This window comes from Bombina bombina, chromosome 1 (assembly GCF_027579735.1).
Source record: "Bombina bombina isolate aBomBom1 chromosome 1, aBomBom1.pri, whole genome shotgun sequence".
In the NCBI taxonomy this organism is placed as follows: domain Eukaryota; kingdom Metazoa; phylum Chordata; class Amphibia; order Anura; family Bombinatoridae; genus Bombina; species Bombina bombina.
The window spans coordinates 1,593,049,848-1,593,062,832 of record NC_069499.1 but is presented as its reverse complement, the minus strand read 5'-3'; the positions used below and the strand labels follow the sequence as shown (position 1 = coordinate 1,593,062,832).

At 43.5% G+C, this 12,985-nt stretch overlaps 1 protein-coding gene across 1 annotated transcript in view; it reads right to left on the bottom strand.

Moving 5' to 3' along the window:
- SHISA6 (shisa family member 6) overlaps positions 1-12,985 on the bottom strand; it is a 1,135,433-nt gene that overhangs the window by 101,653 nt on the left and 1,020,795 nt on the right. The gene's annotated exons all lie outside the window — the stretch shown is intronic.

The window sequence follows — 12,985 nt, the reverse complement described above, 5'->3', positions numbered from 1 at the left end:
GTACAGAGGTCTCATGTGCTAGTCGCCATGTGCTTTATGTAGGGAACCATCATTGTACAGAGGTCTCATGTGCTAGTCGCCACATGCTTTATGCAGGTAACCATCATTGTACAGAGGTCTAATGTGCTAGTTGCCATGTGCTTTATGTAGGTAACCATCTTTGTACAGAGGTCTCATGTGCTAGTCCCACGTGCTTTATGCAAGTAACCAGCATTGTACAGAGGTCTAATGTGCTAGTCACCATGTGCTTTGTGCAAATAACCATCATTGTACAGAGGTCTAATGTGCTAGTCGCCACGTGCTTTATGCAAATAACCGTCATTGTACAGAGGCCTAATGTGCTAGTCGTCACGTGCTTTGTGCAATTAACCATCATTGTACAGAGGTCTCATGTGCTAGTCGCCACATGCTTTATGCAGGTAACCATCATTGTACAGAGGTCTAATGTGCTAGTTGCCATGTGCTTTATGTAGGTAACCATCTTTGTACAGAGGTCTCATGTGCTAGTCCCACGTGCTTTATGCAATTAACCATCATTGTACAGAGGTCTCATGTGCTAGTCGCCATGTGCTTTATGTAGGGAACCATCATTGTACAGAGGTCTCATGTGCTAGTCGCCACATGCTTTATGCAGGTAACCATCATTGTACAGAGGTCTAATGTGCTAGTTGCCATGTGCTTTATGTAGGTAACCATCTTTGTACAGAGGTCTCATGTGCTAGTCCCACGTGCTTTATGCAAGTAACCAGCATTGTACAGAGGTCTAATGTGCTAGTCACCATGTGCTTTGTGCAAATAACCATCATTGTACAGAGGTCTCATGTGCTAGTCGCCATGTGCTTTATGTAGGTAACCATCATTGTACAGAGGTCGCATGTGCTAGTCGCCAGGTGCTTTATGCAAGTAACCAGCATTGTACAGAGGTCTAATGTGCTATTCGCCATGTGCTTTATGCAAGTAACCATCATTGTACAGAGGTCTAATGTGCTAGTCGCCATGTGCTTTATGCAAGTAACCATCATTGTACAGAGGTCTCATGTGCTAGTCGCCATGTGATTTATGCAAGTAACCAATATTGTACAGAGGTCTAATGTGCCATTCGCCATGTGCTTTATGCAAGTAACCATCATTGTACAGAGGTCTAATGTGCTAGTCGCCATGTGTTTTATGCAGGTAACCATCATTGTACAGAGGTCTAATGTGCTAGTCGTCATGTGCTTTATGCAAGTAACCATCATTGTACAGAGGTCTAATGTGCTAGTCGCCATGTGCTTTATGCAGGTAACCATCATTGTACAGAGGTCTCATGTGCTAGTCGCCATGTGCTTTATGCAGGTAACCATCATTGTACAGAGGTCTAATGTGCTAGTCGCCATGTGCTTTATGCAGGTAACCATCATTGTACAGAGGTCTAATGTGCTAGTCGTCATGTGCTTTATGCAAGTAACCATCATTATACAGAGGTCTAATGTGCTAGTCGCCATGTGCTTTATGCAAGTAACCATCATTGTACAGAGGTCTCATGTGCTAGTCACCACGTGCTTTATGTAAGTAACCATCATTGTACAGAGGTCTAATGTGCTAGTCGCCATGTGCTTTATGCAAGTAACCATCATTGTACAGAGGTCTCATGTGCTAGTCGCCATGTGCTTTATGTAGGTAACCATCATTGTACAGAGGTCGCATGTGCTAGTCGCCAGGTGCTTTATGCAAGTAACCAGCATTGTACAGAGGTCTAATGTGCTATTCGCCATGTGCTTTATGCAAGTAACCATCATTGTACAGAGGTCTAATGTGCTAGTCGCCATGTGCTTTATGCAAGTAACCATCATTGTACAGAGGTCTCATGTGCTAGTCGCCATGTGCTTTATGCAAGTAACCAATATTGTACAGAGGTCTAATGTGCTAGTCGCCATGTGCTTTATGTAGGTAACCATCATTGTACAGAGGTCTAATGTGCTAGTCGCCATGTGCTTTATGCAAGTAACCATCATTGTACAGAGGTCTAATGTGCTAGTCGCCATGTGCTTTATGCAAGTAACCATCATTGTACAGAGGTCTAATGTGCTAGTTGTCACGTGCTTTATGTAAGTAACCATCATTGTACAGAGGTCTAATGTGCTAGTTGTCATGTGCTTTATGCAAGTAACCATCATTATACAGAGGTCTAATGTGCTAGTCGCCATGTGCTTTATGCAGGTAACCATCATTGTACAGAGGTCTAATGTGCTAGTCGCCATGTGCTTTATGCAGGTAACCATCATTGTACAGAGGTCTAATGTGCTAGTCGCCATGTGCTTTATGCAGGTAACCATCATTGTACAGAGGTCTAATGTGCTATTCGCCATGTGCTTTATGCAAGTAACCATCATTGTACAGAGGTCTAATGTGTTAGTCGCCATGTGCTTTATGCAAGTAACCATCATTGTACAGAGGTCTAATGTGCTAGTCGCCATGTGCTTTATGCAAGTAACCATCATTGTACAGAGGTCTCATGTGCTAGTCGCCATGTGCTTTATGTAGGTAACCATCATTGTACAGAGGTCTAATGTGCTAGTCGCCATGTGCTTTATGTAGGTAACCATCATTGTACAGAGGTCTAATGTGGTAGTCGCCATGTGCTTTATGCAAGTAACCATCATTGTACAGAGGTCTAATGTGCTAGTCGTCATGTACTTTATGCAAGTAACCATCATTGTACAGAGGTCTCATGTGCTAGTCGCCATCTGCTTTATGCAAGTAACCATCATTATACAGAGGTCTAATGTGCTAGTCGCCACGTGCTTTATGCAGGTAACCATCATTGTACAGAGGTCTCATGTGCTAGTCGCCATGTGCTTTATGCAAGTAACCATCATTGTACAGAGGTCTAATGTGCTAGTCTCCACATGCTTTATGTAGGTAGCCATCATTGTACAGAGGTCTAATGTGCTAGTCGCCATGTGCTTTATGCAGGTAACCATCATTGTACAGAGGTCTAATGTGCTAGTCGTCATGTGCTTTATGCAAGTAACCATCATTGTACAGAGGTCTCATGTGCTAGTCGCCATGTGCTTTATGTAGGTAACCATCATTGTACAGAGGTCTAATGTGCTAGTCGCCATGTGCTTTATGCAAGTAACCAATATTAAACCAGAGATTTAATGTGCTAGTCGCCACGTGCCTTATGCAGGTAACCATCATTGTACAGAGGTCTAATGTGCTAGTCACCTAGTGCTTTATGCCGATAACCATCATTGTACAAAGGTTTAATGTGCTAGTCGCCATGTGCTTTATGCAAGTAACCATCATTGTACAGAGGTCTAATGTGCTAGTCGCCATGTGCTTTATGCAAGTAACCATCATTGTACAGAGGTCTAATGTGCTAGTCGCCATGTGCTTTATGCAAGTAACCATCATTGTACAGAGGTCTCATGTGCTAGTCGCCATGTGCTTTATGCAAGTAACCATCATTGTACAGAGGTCCTAATGTGCTAGTCGCCATGTGCTTTATGCAGTAACCATCATTGTACAGAGGTCTAATGTGCTAGTCGCCATGTGCTTTATGTAAGTAACCATCATTGTACAGAGGTCTAATGTGCTAGTCGTCACGTGCTTTATGCAGGTAACCATCATTGTACAGAGGTCTAATGTGCTAGTCGTCACGTGCTTTATGCAGGTAACCATCATTGTACAGAGGTCTAATGTGCTAGTCGCCATGTGCTTTATGCAAGTAACCATCATTGTACAGAGGTCTCATGTGCTAGTCGCCATGTGCTTTATGTAGGTAGCCATCATTGTACAGAGGTCTAATGTGCTAGTCGCCATGTGCTTTATGCAAGTAACCATCATTGTACAGAGGTCTCATGTGCTAGTCGCACGTGCTTTATGCATGTAACCATCATTGTACAGAGGTCTAATGTGCTAGTCGCCATGTGCTTTATGCAAGTAACCATCATTGTACAGAGGTCTCATGTGCTAGTCGCCACATGCTTTATGCAGGTAACCATCATTGTACAGAGGTCTAATGTGCTAGTCGCCATGTGCCTTTATGCAGGTAACCATCATTGTACAGAGGTCTAATGTGCTAGTCCCACGTGCTTTATGCATGTAACCATCATTGTACAGAGGTCTAATGTGCTAGTCGCCATGTGCTTTATGCAAGTAACCATCATTGTACAGAGGTCTCATGTGCTAGTCGCCATGTGCTTTATGCAAGTAACCATCATTGTACAGAGGTCTAATGTGCTAGTCGCCATGTGCTTTATGCTAGGTAACCATCATTGTACAGAGGTCTAATGTGCTAGTCGTCCACGTGCTTTATGCAAGTAACCATCATTGTACAGAGGTCTAATGTGCTAGTCGTCCACGTGCTTTATGCAAGTAACCATCATTGTACAGAGGTCTAATGTGCTAGTCGCCATGTGCTTTATGCAGGTAACCATTCTATTGTACAAGAGGTCCTAATTGTGCTAGTCGGACACGTTGCTTTATGTAGGTAACCAACCATACATTGTACAGAGGACTAATGTGCTTAGTCGTCACTTGCTTTATGCAAGTAACCATCATTGTACAGAGGTCTCATGTGCTAGTCGCCACGTGCTTTATGTAGGTAACCATCATTGTACAGAGGTCTAATGTGCTAGTCGTCACGTGCTTTATGCAAGTAACCATCATTGTACAGAGGTCTAATGTGCTAGTCGCCACGTGCTTTATGCTAGGTAACCATCATTGTACAGAGGTCTAATGTGCTAGTCGCATGTGCTTTATGCAAGTAACCCATCATTGTACAGAGGTCTAATGTGCTAGTCGCATGTGCTTTATGCAAGTAACCATCATTGTAAGAGTTAATGAGCTAGTCGTCAAGTCGTCACGTGCTTTATGCAAGGTAACCATCATTGTTACAGAGGTCTAATGTGCTAGTCGCCATGTGCTTTATGCAGGTAACCATCATTGTACAGAGGTCTATGTGCTAGTCGCCATGTGCTTTATGCAGGTAACCATCATTGTACAGAGGTCTAATGTGCTAGTCGCCCATGTGCTTTATGCAGGTAACCATCATTGTACAGAGGTCTAATGTGCTAGTCGCCATGTGCTTTATGCAAGTAACCATCATTGTACAGAGGTCTATGTGTAGTCGCCATGTGCTTTATGCAGGTAACCATCATTGTACAGAGGTCTAATGTGCTAGTCGTCATGTGCTTTATGCAAGTAACCATCATTGTACAGAGGTCTCATGTGCTAGTCGCCATGTGCTTTATGCAAGTAACCATCATTGTACAGAGGTCTCATGTGCTAGTCGCCAAGTGCTTTATGCACGTAACCATCATTGTACAGAGGTCTAATGTGCTAGTCGACATGTGCTTTATGCAAGGTAACCATCATTGTACAGAGGTCTAATGTGCTAGTCGCCATGTGCTTTATGCAAGGTAACCATCATTGTACAGAGGTCTAATGTGCTAGTCGCCACGTGCTTTATGCAGAGTAACCATCATTGTACAGAGGTCTCATGTGCTAGTCGCCATGTGCTTTATGCAGGTAAACCATCATTGTACAGAGGTCTAATGTGCTAGTCGCCATGTGCTTTATGCAGGTAACCATCATTGTACAGAGGTCTAATGTGCTAGTCGCCATGTGCTTTATGAAGGTAACCATCATTGTACAGAGGTCTCATGTGCTAGTCGTCCAAGTGCTTTATGCAAGTAACCATCATTGTACAGAGGTCTAATGTGCTAGTCGCCATGTGCTTTATGCAAGGTAACCATCATTGTACAGAGGTCTAATGTGCTAGTCGCCATGTGCTTTATGCAGGTAACCATCATTGTACAGAGGTCTCATGTGCTAGTCGCCATGTGCTTTATGCAAGTAACCATCATTGTACAGAGGTCTCATGTGCTAGTCGCCACGTGCTTTATGCAAGTAACCATCATTGTACAGAGGTCTAATGTGCTAGTCGTCCATGTGCTTTATGCAGGTAACCATCATTGTACAGAGGTCTAATGTGCTAGTCGCCATGTGCTTTATGCAAGGTAACCATCATTGTACAGAGGTCTAATGTGCTAGTCGCCATGTGCTTTATGCAAGTAACCATCATTGTACAGAGGTCTCATGTGCTAGTCGCCACATGCTTTATGTAGGTAGCCATCATTGTACAGAGGTCTAATGTGCTAGTCGTCACGTGCTTTATGCAGGTAACCATCATTGTACAGAGGTCTCATGTGCTAGTCGTCATGTGCTTTATGTAGGTAACCATCATTGTACAGAGGTCTCATGTGCTAGTCGCCATGTGCTTTATGCAGGTAACCATCATTGCACAGAGGTCTCATGTGCTAGTCGCCATGTGCTTTATGCAAATAACCATCATTGTACAGAGGTCTAATGTGCTAGTCGCCATGTGCTTTATGTAGGTAACCATCATTGTACAGAGGTCTCATGTGCTAGTCGCCATTTGCTTTATGCAAGTAACCATCATTGTACAGAGGTCTAATGTGCTAGTCGCCATTTGCTTTATGCAAGTAACCATCATTGTACAGAGGTCTAATGTGCTAGTCGCCATGTGCTTTATGGAAGTAACCATCATTGCACAGAGGTCTCATGTGCTAGTCGTCACGTGCTTTATGCAAGTAACCATCATTGTACAGAGGTCTCATGTGCTAGTCGCCATGTGATTTATGCAAGTAACCATAATTGTACAGAGGTCTAATGTGCTAGTCGCCATGTGATTTATGCAGTTAACCGTCATTGTACAGAGGTCTCATGTGGTAATCGCCATGTGCTTTATGTAGGTAGCCATCATTGTACAGAGGTCTAATGTGCTAGTCGCCATGTGCTTTATGCAGGTAACCATCATTGTACAGAGGTCTCATGTGCTAGTCGCCATGTGCTTTATGCAGGTAACCATCATTGTACAGAGGTCTAATGTGCTAGTCGCCATGTGCTTTATGCAAGTAACCATCATTGTACAGAGGTCTAATGTGCTAGTCGCCATGTGCTTTATGCAAGTAACCATCTTTGTACAGAGGTCTCATGTGCTAGTCGCCATGTGCTTTATGCAGGTAGCCATCATTGTACAGAGGTCTAATGTGCTAGTCGCCATGTGCTTTATGCAAGTAACCGTCATTGTGCAAAGGTCTAATGTGCTAGTCGCCAAATACTTTGTGCAAGTAACCAGCATTGTACAGAGGTCTCATGTGCTAGTCGCCATGTGCTTTATGCAAGTAACCATCATTGTACAGAGGTCTAATGTGCTAGTAGCCATGTGCTTTATGCAGGTAACCATCATTGTACAGAGGTCTAATGTGCTAGTCGCCATGTGCTTTATGTAGGTAACCATCATTGTACAGAGGTCTAATGTGCTAGTCGTCATGTGCTTTATGCAAGTAACCGTCATTGTGCAAAGGTCTAATGTGCTAGTCGCCAAATACTTTGTGCAAGTAACCAGCATTGTACAGAGGTCTCATGTGCTAGTCGTCATGTGCTTTATGCAAGTAACCATCATTGTACAGAGGTCTAATGTGCTAGTCGCCATGTGCTTTATGCAAGTAACCATCATTGTACAGAGGTCTAATGTGCTAGTAGCCATGTGCTTTATGCAGGTAACCATCATTGTACAGAGGTCTAATGTGCTAGTCGTCACGTGCTTTATGCAAGTAACCATCATTGTACAGAGGTCTCATGTGCTAGTCGCCATGTGCTTTATGCAAGTAACCATCATTGTACAGAGGCCTAATGTGCTAGTCGCCATGTGTTTTATGTAGGCAACCAGCATTGTACAGAGGTCTAATGTGCTAGTCGCCATGTGCTTTATGCAAGTAACCAGCATTGTACAGAGGTCTAATGTGCTAGTCGCCATGTGCTTTATGTAGGTAACCATCATTGTACAGAGGTCTAATGTGCTAGTCGCCATGTGCTTTATGCAAGTAACCATCATTGTACAGAGGTCTAATGTGCTAGTCGCCATGTGCTTTATGCAAGTAACCATCATTGTACAGAGGTCTAATGTGCTAGTCGCCATGTGCTTTATGCAAGTAACCATCATTGTACAGAGGTCTAATGTGCTAGTCGTCACGTGCTTTATGCAAGTAACCATCATTGTACAGAGGTCTAATGTGCTAGTCGCCATGTGCTTTATGCAGGTAACCATCATTGTACAGAGGTCTAATGTGCTAGTCGCCATGTGCTTTATGTAGGTAACCATCATTGTACAGAGGTCTAATGTGCTAGTCGTCACGTGCTTTATGCAAGTAACCATCATTGTACAGAGGTCTAATGTGCTAGTCACCACGTGCTTTATGCAGGTAACCATCATTGTACAGAGGTCTAATGTGCTAGTCGCCATGTGCTTTATGCAAGTAACCATCATTGTACAGAGGTCTAATGTGCTAGTCGCCATGTGCTTTATGCAAGTAACCATCATTGTACAGAGGTCTCATGTGCTAGTCGTCACGTGCTTTATGCAAGTAACCATCATTGTACAGAGGTCTAATGTGCTAGTCGCCATGTGCTTTATGCAGGTAACCATCATTGTACAGAGGTCTAATGTGCTAGTCGCCATGTGCTTTATGCAGGTAACCATCATTGTACAGAGGTCTAATGTGGCTAGTCGCCATGTGCTTTATGCAAGGTAACCATCATTGTACAGAGGTCTAATGTGCTAGTCGCCACGTGCTTTATGCAAGTAACCATCATTGTACAGAGGTCTAATGTGGTAGTCGCCATGTGCTTATGCAAGTAACCATCATTGTACAGAGGTCTAATGTGGTAGTCGCGCACATGTGCTTTATGTAGGTAACCATCATTGTACAGAGGGTCTCATGTGCTAGTCGCCATGTGCTTTATGTAGGTAACCATCATTGTACAGAGGTCTAATGTGCTAGTCGCCATGTGCTTATTGCAAGTAACCATCATTTGTGACAGAGGTCTCATGTGCTAGTCGCCATGTGCATTATGCAAAGTAACCTCATTGTACAGAGGTCTAATGTGCTAGTCGCCATGTGCTTTATGCAGGGTATCCATCATTGTACAGAGGTCTAATGTGCTAGTCCCACGTGCTTATGTAGGTAACCATCATTGTACAGAGGTCTAATGTGCTAGTCGTCACGTGCTTTATGTAGGTAACCATCATTGTACAGAGGTCTAATGTGCTAGTCGTCACGTGCTTTATGCAGGTAACCAATATTGTACAGAGGTCTCATGTGCTAGTCGCCACGTGCTTTATGCAGGTAACCATCATTGTACAGAGGTCTAATGTGCTAGTCGCCATGTGCTTTATGCAAGTAACCATCATTGTACAGAGGTCTAATGTGCTAGTCGTCACGTGCTTTATGCAGGTAACCATCATTGTACAGAGGTCTAATGTGCTAGTCGTCACGTGCTTTATGCAGGTAACCATCATTGTACAGAGGTCTCATGTGCTAGTCGTCACGTGCTTTATGTAGGTAAACCATCATTGTACAGAGGTCTAATGTGCTAGTCGCCACGTGCTTTATGTAGGTAGCCATCATTGTACAGAGGTCTCATGTGCTAGTCGCCATGTGTTTTATGCAAGTAACCATCATTGTACAGAGGTCTAATGTGCTAGTCGCCACGTGCTTTATGCAAGTAACCATCATTGTACAGAGGTCTCATGTGCTAGTCGCCATGTGCTTTATGCAAGTAACCATCATTGTACAGAGGTCTAATGTGCTAGTCGCCACGTGCTTTATGCAAGTAACCATCATTGTACAGAGGTCTAATGTGCTAGTCGCCATGTGCTTTATGCAAGTAACCATCATTGTACAGAGGTCTAATGTGCTAGTCGCCATGTGCTTTATGCAAGTAACCATCATTGTACAGAGGTCTAATGTGCTAGTCGCCATGTGCTTTATGCAAGTAACCATCATTGTACAGAGGTCTCATGTGCTAGTCGTCACGTGCTTTATGTAGGTAACCATCATTGTACAGAGGTCTCATGTGCTAGTCGCCATGTGCTTTATGCAGGTAACCATCATTGTACAGAGGTCTAATGTGCTAGTCGTCACGTGCTTTATGTAGGTAACCATCATTGTACAGAGGTCTAATGTGCTAGTCGTCATGTGCTTTATGTAGGTAACCATCATTGTACAGAGGTCTAATGTGCTAGTCGCCATGTGCTTTATGCTAGGTAAACATCATTGTACAGAGGTCTAATGTGCTAGTCGCCATGTGCTTTATGTAGGTAACCATCATTGTACAGAGGGTCTAATGTGCTAGTCGCCATGTGCTTTATGCAAGTAACCATCATTGTACAGGAGGTCTAATGTGCTAGTCGCCACGTGCTTTATGCAGGTAACCATCATTGTACAGAGGTCTAATGTGCTAGTCGTCACGTGCTTTATGCAAGTAACCATCATTGTACAGAGGTCTAATGTGCTAGTCGTCACGTGCTTTATGCAAGTAACCATCATTGTACAGAGGTCTAATGTGCTAGTCGTCATGTGCTTTATGCAGGTAACCAATATTGTACAGAGGTCTAATGTGCTAGCCGGCACGTGCTTTATGCAGGTAACCATCATTGTACAGAGGTCTAATGTGCTAGTCGCCATGTGCTTTATGCAGGTAACCATCATTGTACAGAGGTCTAATGTGCTAGTCGCCATGTGCTTTATGCAGGTAACCATCATTGTACAGAGGTCTAATGTGCTAGTCGCCATGTGCTTTATGTAGGTAACCATCATTGTACAGAGGTCTAATGTGCTAGTCGTCATGTGCTTTATGCAGGTAACCATCATTGTACAGAGGTCTAATGTGCTAGTCCCACGTGCTTTATGCAGGTAACCATCATTGTACAGAGGTCTAATGTGCTAGTCGCCATGTGCTTTATGCAGGTAACCATCATTGTACAGAGGTCTGATGTGCTAGTCACCACGTGCTTTATGCAGGTAACCATCATTGTACAGAGGTCTCATGTGCTAGTCGCCATGTGCTTTATGCAGGTAACCATCATTGTACAGAGGTATAATGTGCTAGTCGCCACGTGCTTTATGTAGGTAGCCATCATTGTACAGAGGTCTAATGTGCTAGTCGCCATGTGCTTTATGCAAGTAGCCATCATTGTACAGAGGTCTCATGTGCTAGTCGCCATGTGCTTTATGCAAGTAACCATCATTGTACAGAGGTCTCATGTGCTAGTCGCCACGTGCTTTATGCAAGTAACCATCATTGTACAGAGGCCTAATGTGCTAGTCGCCATGTGCTTTATGCAAGTAACCATCATTGTACAGAGGTCTAATGTGCTATTCGCCATGTGCTTTATGCAAGTAACCATCATTGTACAGAGGTCTAATGTGCTAGTCGCCATGTGCTTTATGCAGGTAACCGTCATTGTACAGAGGTCTAATGTGCTAGTCGCCATGTGCTTTATGTAAGTAACCAGCATTGTACAGAGGTCTAATGTGCTAGTCGCCATGTGCTTTATGCAGGTAACCGTCATTGTACAGAGGTCTAATGTGCTAGTCGCCATGTGCTTTATGTAGGTAGCCATCATTGTACAGAGGTCTAATGTGCTAGTCACCATGTGCTTTATGTAGGTAACCATCATTGTACAGAGGTCTAATGTGCTAGTCGCCATGTGCTTTATGTAAGTAACCATCATTGTACAGAGGTCTCATGTGCTAGTCGCCATGTGCTTTATGTAAGTAACCATCATTGTACAGAGGTCTAATGTGCTAGTCGCCATGTGCTTTATGCAAGTAACCATCATTGTACAGAGGTCTAATGTGCTAGTCGCCATGTGCTTTATGTAGGTAGCCATCATTGTACAGAGGTCTAATGTGCTAGTCACCATGTGCTTTATGTAGGTAACCATCATTGTACAGAGGTCTAATGTGCTAGTCGCCATGTGCTTTATGCAAGTAACCATCATTGTACAGAGGTCTAATGTGCTAGTCGCCACGTGCTTTATGCAAGTAACCATCATTGTACAGAGGTCTCATGTGCTAGTCACCATGTGCTTTATGTAGGTAACCATCATTGTACAGAGGTCTAATGTGCTAGTCGCCATGTGCTTTATGCAAGTAACCATCATTGTACAGAGGTCTAATGTGCTAGTCGCCATGTGCTTTATGCAAGTAACCATCATTGTACAGAGGTCTAATGTGGTAGTCGCCATGTGCTTTATGTAGGTAACCATCATTGTACAGAGGTCTCATGTGCTAGTCGCCATGTGCTTTATGTAGGTAACCATCATTGTACAGAGGTCTAATGTGCTAGTCGCCATGTGCTTTATGCAAGTAACCATCATTGTACAGAGGTCTCATGTGCTAGTCGCCATGTGCTTTATGCAAGTAACCATCATTGTACAGAGGTCTAATGTGCTAGTCGCCATGTGCTTTATGCAGGTAACCATCATTGTACAGAGGTCTAATGTGCTAGTCCCACGTGCTTTATGTAGGTAACCATCATTGTACAGAGGTCTAATGTGCTAGTCGCCATGTGCTTTATGTAGGTAACCATCATTGTACAGAGGTCTAATGTGCTAGTCGCCATGTGCTTTATGTAGGTAACCATCATTGTACAGAGGTCTAATGTGCTAGTCGCCATGTGCTTTATGCAAGGTAACCATCATTGTACAGAGGTCTAATGTGCTAGTCGCCATGTGCTTTATGTAGGTAACCATCATTGTACAGAGGTCTAATGTGCTAGTCGCCATGTGCTTTATGCTAGGTAACCATCATTGTACAGAGGTCTCATGTGCTAGTCGCCATGTGCTTTATGCAAGTAACCATCATTGTACAGAGGTCTAATGTGCTAGTCGCCATGTGCTTTATGCAGGTAACCAGTCATTGTACAGAGGTCTAATGTGCTAGTCGCCATGTGCTTTATGCAAGTAACCATCATTGTACAGAGGTCTAATGTGCTAGTCGCCATGTGCTTTATGCAAAGTAACCATCATTGTACAGAGGTCTAATGTGCTAGTCGTCACGTGCTTTATGTAAGTAACCATCATTGTACAGAGGTCTAATGTGCTAGTCGCCATGTGCTTTATGCA